The 11,079-nt window shown below is 25.6% G+C and overlaps 1 protein-coding gene across 3 annotated transcripts in view; it reads right to left on the bottom strand.

The window, feature by feature from the left end:
- The window catches only part of LOC107446178 (very long chain fatty acid elongase 7), a 42,625-nt gene that overhangs the window by 17,100 nt on the left and 14,446 nt on the right, over positions 1-11,079 (bottom strand). Inside the window, exon 1 of one of the 3 annotated variants that reach the window (XM_016060754.3) lies at positions 206-529. The exons of the other annotated variants lie outside the window; for them this stretch is intronic. The gene's annotated coding sequence lies outside the window, so the exon portion shown is untranslated. Of the gene's footprint in view, positions 1-205; positions 530-11,079 lie in introns of those variants that run through there. 3 annotated transcript variants of the gene reach the window in all.

The following is an 11,079-nucleotide window of genomic DNA, read 5'->3' as shown; positions in this document are numbered from 1 at the left end:
TCCTTATATATATATATATATATATATATATATATATAGCAATTATTATATAGAAAACTACATAACTAGTTTCAATATGACTTCAATTAAAAAAAAATTATTTTAAAATATCAATTTAATATATAAAACAAAATTTGCGAAAAATAATTTGTCACACATGTTATAAATTGTTAAATGTTACTAAAATATGTATAAAATATAATACAGAAAAGAAACTTATAAATCAGTTCCATGGAGTACTCATAATAGATGTTCTTACGCGTTAGTTCTCAAATTTCAAATTGGGTTCTGAGTTTTAAAATATTATAACTTAACTGTCCAACTGTCCTTGCAAAGAACTGGTTGATATACTTTAAAATACAGTAAGAGAACAGAAACACTTTCAACCTTCTGATCCATGACCTTAACAATTAATTTAAGAACTATATAAGTGACCTTAGTACTGTCGTCTTCTTTTAAATGCGTATGAACTGATCGTTACCTAGGGCAATAGCTTCTAAATCTCGAAGCACGTAGATCTTTGTTTCATGTCTAAAGAATTGTTCGATGTCAAGGAGAGACAGTGATTTGGTTCTTTGTTTAAATGCACCAACAAACTGGTTCAAGTTATATCGAAGATGAGATGTTATCAATTGTCCCTGAGGGGTGTTTTTGTGTCTACCTTGAAAGTCAGAGGCCAAATTTAGGGAGCTATGACACCCCATGGTCTACCACAAAGTTAGGGAACTCCAAATATATTCTCCAATTTTTAGATTAATTTTATTAATGGTTACACTATTTTAATTTCTATACTGCAAAAGATCAACTTTACCTAATTTGTAAATAGTATTTGTAAATTTTAGTAGTTTATTATTATTTCCCTCATAATGATGCTTTCCTTTCTTTAAATTCCCCTATAATTAGAGGTATGACTGAATGAAGTGGGATTATTTTTGAGTCGTATATGAACATATTTTTGACCCAATGTAAAAAATGCCAGATCAAATTATGGTAAAAAGTACCAGAACTCAGCATGCAGGTACCTTTTACCGTAAAATTCATTTTGACCGGAATATATTATTGAGTAAAAAAATCCGATGCACTGTTAATTTTGCAGCAATAAATACCGTAATATCACTGAATTAATCTAATTAAATGAAAAATACTTCAAAAATTGCGGTAAAATATTTATCTTAAAATGAGAATGAATTTTACGCATGATGCACCCAAAGTGCCAGTTCTTTTCTCCCTAATTTGATCCGGTATATTTAATATTATGTCTATCGAGTATATTATTTGTTCTTATACTGTTTGCACCATACTCATATGTCTAAAAGTACTAGGCTATTGGACTATAGGCCTTTTTATATTAGATCGAATACTATTTGTCAATAAAGGAAGAAAAATGTAAAATTATCCTATTGTGTGGTCATTCGGGTAAAAAAAAAATATTTTGATTAATCAAACCACACTCTACGGTTTTAAAATCATTCAATAGATAATTATTTCGTTCAGATGGTAACGGTTTAATGGAAATTCTGGTTTTCAAAATTAAAGTTCTTATTACCATACATATAGTAAAAAATATATAACTCAAAAGTAAATTTAGGCGAATTAATGGTTTTTATACCATACTAGTAATCATGATAAAATTACCTAATTTTATTGCATATTATCAAATCATATTTTATTGTTACATTCACCTAAATCATTACCAAAGTGCTTCAGTAAAAATTACTGATCTGGAAATAATTTTAACAAAAAAATTTAAAATACTGTTTCTCGATAGTTAGTTTAAAGACTTCGTTGTTTACTAATTATTTCAACTATTCCAAATTAAATCATGATGTCATATTGTATCTTATTTATGGATTTACAGTTGAATTCCATCTACAACGTTTAGATTATTATTTTTTATCACACGAAAAATCATATAAATATAGAATTTTCGTTTCTTGCAACAGTATGTATGCATAAAAGTGTTGGACTATTTAACTATTGAGAGTTTCGTATTAGATCTGAATGTGTTTACTGTGTATGTAAAAGTATTGGAATACTTTGATCATTACGAGAAGTACTGTAATTAGACTATATGTAAATTCTAACGAAAAGAAATTCACCGAAGGTAAGTGTGCACTGTAAAATTCAAACATATTTTTCTAATTTTCATTGAATTTTGCAAAGAATTTTTTTTCTATTTCATTCTACAAAAATGTTCTTATTTTAAAAAACCTATGGAAAATACATTATTTTGTCAAGTTTATCGCTACATCACATAAAGAGCAAGTGTTGCTGGAAACAAATATGAAGTATACATAATATTAAAAAGAAATAAAGAAAACAATTAGTAATATTAAAAAATAATAATGTTAGCTTTATGATAAATGTTTCGTTTTCAATTATTTCAATTTAAAAAAAAATGTTTCGCAGAAGAAAGCTATTTTAGAACATTTATTAAATGGTGAAATATAATAAAAATTTAAAGAAATACTCTAATTGACACAGAATGAAACAGTATGATCAAAACTAACAGAATATGGTCAAAATTTACCATATTTTGCCTCTATGGGAAAGTAAAAAAGTTCAATAATTTCTTTTTTAAGCGTTTAGATAATGATTTTGATAAAATTAAAAATGAAATACAGTTTTATAAGATGGGATAAAATTTGGTAACTTCATCATGATAACTCAGAGCATGGCTTTAAAACCATTTATTCGGTTAAATTTACTTGTTAGTTTTGTAGTTTTTACTAAATGTATGATAATAAGAACTATATTTTTGAAAAACAAAATTTCCAGTTAACCATTACCACTTTATCGAAAAAAATACATACTCAATGGTTTAAATACCGTATGTTTTGATTTTTATAATCAGAAATGTCATTTTTATAGTACGTTAAATTTAATTGTTTCCTCTGTGTTTCCTTTTAAAAACCTGTACTTAAAAAGTAAATTAAATGCCCATACATAATTCTTACTGTCGACTATAATTCAAAAAATTTAAATCTTCTAAACGACAATTTTTCTGAGTTTCTTCGCCTTTCAAAGTAACACTAAGTGACAGACCTTGAAAAATTAAACAAGTTAGTTCGTAAAGTTCAGTAAATACTGAAGAGATGAAAGAATTACAGTGTAACAAACGTGAGTGTTTTCTCAAAATGTGACCTCAGAAAATGAACCGGTAAAATTTCTCTCATGAGAGAAATTAGTTTCGAAATCCTTTCTGGATGCCGGAGGCTATAAAAAGAATAAAATTTGCCTGGTTCGGGACAGATGTTGCTAAAAAAAGTGACATTAGCTACTGAAATGAGTCGTAAAATGATATCTTCACGAAATTAATTTAATATTACAAAGTATTAGATAAGGATTTTTTTTAACATCTACATAATAAATTAAGAGTTGTATTTGTAACGGTTTAAAACTAACTCTTTCCAAGTGTTATTTAACTTTGTCTTTTTGATGTCTTATACTCACGGAGAAAATTATTCTGGTAAAATTACCAATACCCAGTCATCGCTGGGATTTGAATCCGGCTCCTCTGAATGAAAATCGAATGCTCTATCATCTGAGTCAAAGCACTCTATAAAATACCAACTCACAAACTGGCAAAATATGATTCCGTAAGATGATTAACTATTCTATTGCAAATAATATGCTTACCACACTGAAACAAATTATGGTAAAAAGTACTTGCACACTGAGTGCATCATTAATCAAATCCACTCTCACCATAAAATTTAATACCAAGATTTTTATAGAATATTTTTATTGTTTTTTATTGCATGTACTCACATTAAATTTTCGTTGTTTAGTTAATCATGAATGGTTACTTCTAAAATTCAATGTGAAACAAGTTTGCAGCCTTTCTTTTTTTATGAGGAGATTTAGGAATTATTTGATCATTATGATCATTTGATCGTAATGAGATCATTAACGAGTTTCATTAACTTAATACGATTGTTAAAATTAGTTTGAAGTTTATAAATACTAAAAATAACATAACAGCAGACAAATACCAACAAAGACGCTGTTTAACAGTTTTAATATATAAAAAAAGGATTTTTGGTAAAATTATCGCACTGTATGGTAATGTATTTCTGGTAAAAAAAACAATATAACTCTGGTTAATAAAACCAAAATATACGGTATTAAAATCAATCCCTGTGTTGAATTTTCAGTTAATATGGTAATGGTTTACGGAAATTTCTGGTTTTCAAAATTATAGTTTTTTTATCCCCCATTTAGTAAAAATTACGAACCGGAAAAGCAAATTTAACTGAAGAAATGAACTCTATACCATGCTCTAAGGTATCAGAATAAGACTACCAAATTTTACCACACTTATCAAATTTTTTAAATATTATAAAACCCTATTTTATTGTAAATTTTACCAGAATCCGACATCGGTAAAACATGCCAAACTTTTCTGTGCTCCCATAGTGCGAGAAATACTGTGCATTTAACCATATTCTGGCAGTTTTTACCATTTTTTTCTTAGTTCACCAACCACCGTGATTCCTTCCCATTAATTATTGTATCCCCTAAAAATGTCATATTTCACATGAAAAATAAGTAAATATTTGTTGATTAAGCATAATTACTAAGCAAAGAAAATGTTGTTTTTAAAAGTTTTATAATATAATTCACTAAAAAATACACTTTAATAATGTAATCATAATGTCCATGAATCTGTTGCACTGCCATGAATCTGTTACACTACCATGAAATCTGTTACATTACCATGTTATGTAACATATTTCATTCTGCTTCATTTACCTTCATCTAATTTCTAGCTTCCAAGTTTAATAATTTTTGCACATCAAAATGAAACAAAACAGTTGCGTAGGTGGCTCTAATGATTTTTATGTACTGGGATAAAACTGATTCTATTCATTATTTTCAAAAACGTATTAATAAAAAATAAATAAGCATACTTTTAATTATTTCAGACTCATCTTCTTTAATATCAGCAAAAATAAGCAAATTGAAATTCCATAGGTTTTTGCTCAGTGCGAAATTTCTTCTCCTCCAGCTTTAACTTTGTCTGCCATTCCCAAGATATTTTAATCACATAAAATAATTTTAGTGCTAGTTTACTTTATCTCTATTTTTAGTGCTAGTTTACTTTATCTTATTCAGGGGGAACTACCGTACTATTCATAAATGGAATCCATTTCAATTTTAAGTATTCTCATGAACAACCAGAAATTGTCTACGGAAATACGTGACAAACCACGTTTTATAAGGCCGAAACGTTAGTTAAAATACATAAACTTTTTAGTTAAAATACATAAAATTTAAATCGTTAAATTTTTTCAGCCTAATTCTGTTTTAAACAAAATTATAGATCTTTGACTTAATATTTTTAAATGCGCACGTTCACCTTTATTATTTCTGTATTATATTAATCAAAAGTATATAAGGTGTTATTTACAAGTTGAATGTTTAAATCGGGGAAATTTCTTTTAAAATATTATTATATAAAATAAATATCTATATTCCTATACTATCCTTTAATCTATATCTATGTCTATTACTCCAATAGCTATAATCCCCGTATCTATGTGAAATAATTATATCTAAATGATGTTTTAAACTCATTTATTATATTACATACGTTTTAAAAAGACTATACACTTCCGAATTAAATTTTTGAAAAGCACAATAGCAAACTATATGCAACAGTATATGAAACATTGATAATGATACGATGTATTTTTTACATAGAAATAACTTACATAAGATATCAATTTTGTATAACAGGAATTTTTTTATTTAACTCAAAATTTCTCTAAAATTCAGTTATTCACGTAATTCAATTTAAGGAGATATTTTTTTCTAATAATAAGTACAGTCAGGTAATCATGATTAGCTTATATCGGAAAACAATATCTACTTAAAACAATCATGTTGTTAAACATGCTTTTTATTTGATAAACAGTGAATTGAAAGTAATTTTTTGATAATGTAAAGTATCTAAAAAATAATTAGTATCAGAGGATTGAAATTCATTTCTATAATGAATTAAAAGAAATGATATAATCCTATAGAGATACGGCTTTATTTTCGGGAAAACTTATTTATAAATTTGAAAGTTCTTCTTGGTTAAAAATAAACTTCAGATTACTCAATTATTTAAATTTGAAATCTCATAGTGTTAACAGTCACTAAATTTACTAGTTGATTTTTTCTGAAAAATTTCATTTTTGATTTAATCATTTCAATTACTCTTTTTTAATCTTCATTTTTTATTATGCACTATTTTAAGCTTTTTATTCCTTTTTTTTTACCTTTTATATTACTTCTTCTTTATACTGCCCCTTTTATGTTTCTTTATTCTTCATTACGTTCTATCCATTTAATCCTTTCTAATAAGCTTCTTTAATCTTCAATATTCAAGAATACTATTATTTTTTCTTTTTATGCTATTTATCTTTATTTCATTCCTTTTACTTTTCTTTATTCTTGATTATATTCCGTCCATTTAAAGTAATTTTTTTATTGATTTTTGAGGTTCTGTATGCAGCTTCCAGAAGTATTTATCTTTTTCTTCTAAAACAAAATTCATTAGTTTCTTTATTTTTATTTTATTATTTATTTATTGTTTTTTAAAGCAATTATCCAAAAATATTACATTTACAGCTAAAATGATGTATTTAAAGGACATACTTAAAAGAAAATGTTTAATATTTTACCAAAATTGTATGTATTATAAATATTCCAAGATTGCATCATACAAACTTTTTAAAAAACCTTAACAAATTATGATATTTAAGCATAAAAAGGAAAATTCTAAGCTTTGTTAAAAATTGCGATCACTTTTACAATATCAATTTCCAAAATTTTATACATATTTTATATAAGTTTTTAACTACATAATAAATAACGATTTGTTACCAAATTACAATTTCATAACTAATCGGCTATTTGCGTGAAACAGGAAAACCTCAATTATTTGAATGAATGAACGGAAAGTGATGAATTTTACTACAACCGTAACTAAAATATTTGTTAAGTCTAGTGTGAAAAAAGAAGGTAAGAATCATTATCTCAATTCAAGATCAGATCTCCTTCGAATCGCGATTCCAGTCACGTAAAAGAATCACCCTTGAAAAATAAGGAGCAATTGCATTGCATTGAGTTAATTGACCGTAGGTTTGACAAAAGTTATAAATGATATTAATCCTAGCCTTGACTAAAGGACAGTTTGTATTCTTTACCTTTATTGTTTTATATAGTTGATAAAGTCGGTGAAGCAATTCTGGTTTAAAAAGCATAAGAAATGTATCGTGTAAACACTAGATAAATAACTTTCATTGTAATTTATTGAGATAGTTCTTTTAGAATTCAGATAATTTTGTTGTGTACTTTTAAAACAGTAGAAAGGAAAGTTGTTTTGTTTTAACGCAACTAAATCAAAAAGGTTACTAAAAATAAAGAACTACCCATTTTTTGAACAGTGAATAATCAGAATAGCGTTGAATGAACATAAAAAATAAGGTATTTGTTATAAATTTGCGTGTAAATTAGTTAATAATAAAAGAGTTATAAGTGTGAGTATTTTGAATTCGATTTAAGCAATTTTTTTAACCTTTTATTATTGAACTGCTTTAAAGTATATTAAAGTCAAAAAATTTTTTAAGCAGCAGCAGTTAAAAAACGGGGAAAAATACCAGTCAACATCAGGTAAATCAATTTTGGTAGATTTATCTAAACTTTCTTTTGATTTTTAAGGATATATGTTTAATATTTGTAAGAATATTTGTTTATAATTTGGTTGGATATTTGTTTTTATAAAAATTAAATTGAAACTGCTGCTCTTCAGTTAACTTAGATTTACGTCGTGGGGTTTGTGCTTGTTTGCTCAAAAATAAATATTTTTTAACACAATGCAATTTAGAGTTTGGTTAGTTATATAACCAGAAGGTAATTCTTTTTTTCTTGCATTGTGTCTTGATAATATTTTTTTTGGAAATGGCGTGAGAGAATCAACCCATTAAAAATTTAAATTTTTCTAAAATTTGAATAAGGTTCAGAATAAAGATAAATATAACGAATGTGGGAATTAAATGAAATGAAAACAAAAATGAAGAATGAAAATTGGAAAAAGAAAGTATTGATTATATTTTGCTGAAACATTTTTCCTTTTTATTTTCAATGAATAATATAAGGAAATTGTCCCATTCGAAATATGAATCTTTTAATAATGGGATTAAAATGAAAAGTGAAATGAAATAGTATGGAAAAGTGACTGACAGACTGAAAATTAAATAAAGGTATCGAGTCATATTTTACTGAAACAAATTTTCTATCTTTAATAAATAAACAGAGAAAATTATCCCATTAAAAATGAAAATCATATTTTTAATTGAAATAAAAGTGAAAAAAGTGAAAGTGAAAATTTGAAAGAAAAAAAAAGAATTGAATAATATGAAGGAAAAAAAACGAAATCAAATTGCATTTTACTGAAACAAAAAAAATTGTCTTTACAGAATATCGTAAAAAAACTGCTTTAAAAAGATTGTAATCCTTTTTTTGTTCCTTATTTTTTATTATTTGTTTTTAAAATTGTAATAGTTATTTTAAAAGAATAACATGAAAAAATCGTCTAATAAGATTTTAAATCTTTTTTTTAAAATTGTAATAGTTATTTTTAAAGAATAACTTGAAGAAATCGTCTTAATAAGATTATAAATCCTGTTTTTTTAAAATTGAAATTGTAATTAAATTGAAGATGAAACAAGGTAGATTTGAAAGACAGAATTAAATGATGTAAAGAAGCATGACTAAAAAAATATTATTTTATTGAAATAAAATAATAACTAACGGGAGAGAATCGTCCATCTGAAAATTTAAATGATTTTTTAATTGGAATAAAATTGAAGACGAGATAAGATAAATTTGAAGAGAGAATTAAATTAAATGAAAACAAAAAGAACAGCTGAATGAAATTTTAAAAAAATATAGTATCCAGTCCATATCATTAACTATTTTGTTTACTAACATAAATCAGGTAAGATAAAAAAAAAAGCTTTCAATTTAAAGTTTTCAATTTAAAGTTTTCAATTTCATTTGTTTTTCAATTTAGAAAAAATCAAGCCTTAACGGCCTTTTAAATTAAAATTTTGTTTTAATCAGTTTTTTTTTTTCAATTTCGTTTTGTTTCATTTGATAGAGAGCATTTTGAGCACAATAATTTTTTCTAATTTTATTTAAAATGGAACTATTTTTAAAATATTATTGAGAGATTAAATTAACGGCATTTGTACTTGGAAAACATCATATATATTATTCACTATAATCAAACTCTTATGAGATATTTGAAATATTTAGCAATATCTATTAAGTTGCTAACATTCGGAAAGTGTACACTGTAAGAAATTTCGGATTAAATTACGGTAAACTATTTATTATAGAATTCATTTTTACCGGAAATGTTAAGGAACAAAAAATCTGATATACCGTAATTACGGCATAATATTTTAATGTAAAAATGGATTTTATGGCTGACGCAGTCAAAGTTTTAGAACTTTATTCCGTAATTTGATCTATAATTTTTTACAGTGTACCTATTTCACAATAATATAAATCAACAGTGAACTTTGTTCACTTTTTGTTAGCTTCAGTTAATTCTTTCGAATGAAATTCTAGCTAGTAAATTGATAAGTTAAGGAGTTTTTGCGGACAGAAATAAACATTATATTTTCTAATCAATAATTTAATCAAAATTATATTTTATTAAAAATTATAATTTTTAATCAATTATTTAAACGAGATTCTTCGCGTGAAAGAATTCTCTTACAGCTGTTATTAAAAGTAATAAAAAGGTTTTTCTAATCATTCGTTTTTTTTTTTCGTTTTTTTTTTTTTTGATTTTTACTATTATTAAAATGTTTTCAATGTTTGAATTTGAAGTAGAAGCAGGAAAAAGTGAAAGAATACCTTAAAATGCACATATTTTATCATTTGACCTAATTGCTTGAATATAGTAAAATAAATTATAATATATGAAACACTTGCTATAAACGTGAAGGAAATAATATTTGCATAGAAAATTCATTGTATAGCTTTTTTTCGATATTCCAGTTTGCAAATAATTTATATACATATTTTAAAATGCATCTTTTCTGTTGTATGGTAAAACTTAGGACAAAATTAGTGAACTAAAATAGAAAACCCTACTTTGAGAAAAGTCGGTTCAACTCTAAGCCAAAGGTGACTCGAAGTATAATATTAATAGAAAATTAAATTGGACTCTACGATTCCGTTGAATTTGAACAAAGTGTCGGGTAAAAAAAGTTAAATATTGTTTTGTTTTAACCATTTTATACTTTTAAGCTAAATTAGGGTTATATGGTTTCGCTTAGCTCCTTATGTGTCAATTAGAATGTTTCAGCAATGGGTAATGGTTAATGTCTGTGTAATTTGTTTAGAGGTAGATTTTTGTCAAAAACTTATGAAAAACGCTGAGAGAAATAACAAAGAAATTGATTGAGAGAAATAACAACCGATAGTATGGCTTATTACTTATACTTTCATTTTTATTTTATGCATGTTGAACCGTAATATCATGTTAAAGTGCTGCAACTGTTGTAGGGTGACTAACCTTGAAAAGTAATAAAACTTTTCAAATTTAATGGAGACATAAATTAAATTAACGCTGAGTTTTTTTTACGGTAGCAGCAAATGCGTACGATTTCGCGGATAAATGTACTGACTTCTTCATTCTAACTTAATTTTTCTTCAATTAAAAAAATTACAAAGGCGAATTTCATTTTAACTTAAGCAAAGCAGTAAATAATGACTTATCGTAATGTCATTTGTTAAAAAAAAATGTGTGATTTCGTAATTTTTAGGGTTGCAGCAAGCATGTTCATTGCTTGAATGAATGCTCTGACTTTATCATTCAAACTTCAATTAATTGATCTTTAAATAACATAGATTATAAACGAAAATTTCATTTTAACTGAAACAGTCTCTAAAATAATAACTTATCACAATGCTATTTATTTTAAAAACTTGGGTAACTACTGTGTAAAAATTTAAAACACATTCTACTCATTTGTTTCCGTTATAATGAGTAATTTTTGGATTGAAACT

This window comes from Parasteatoda tepidariorum, chromosome 4 (assembly GCF_043381705.1).
Source record: "Parasteatoda tepidariorum isolate YZ-2023 chromosome 4, CAS_Ptep_4.0, whole genome shotgun sequence".
Lineage (NCBI taxonomy): Eukaryota > Metazoa > Arthropoda > Arachnida > Araneae > Theridiidae > Parasteatoda > Parasteatoda tepidariorum.
The sequence above is the reverse complement of the archived record's forward strand: the minus strand, read 5'-3'. Positions and strand labels throughout refer to the sequence as shown.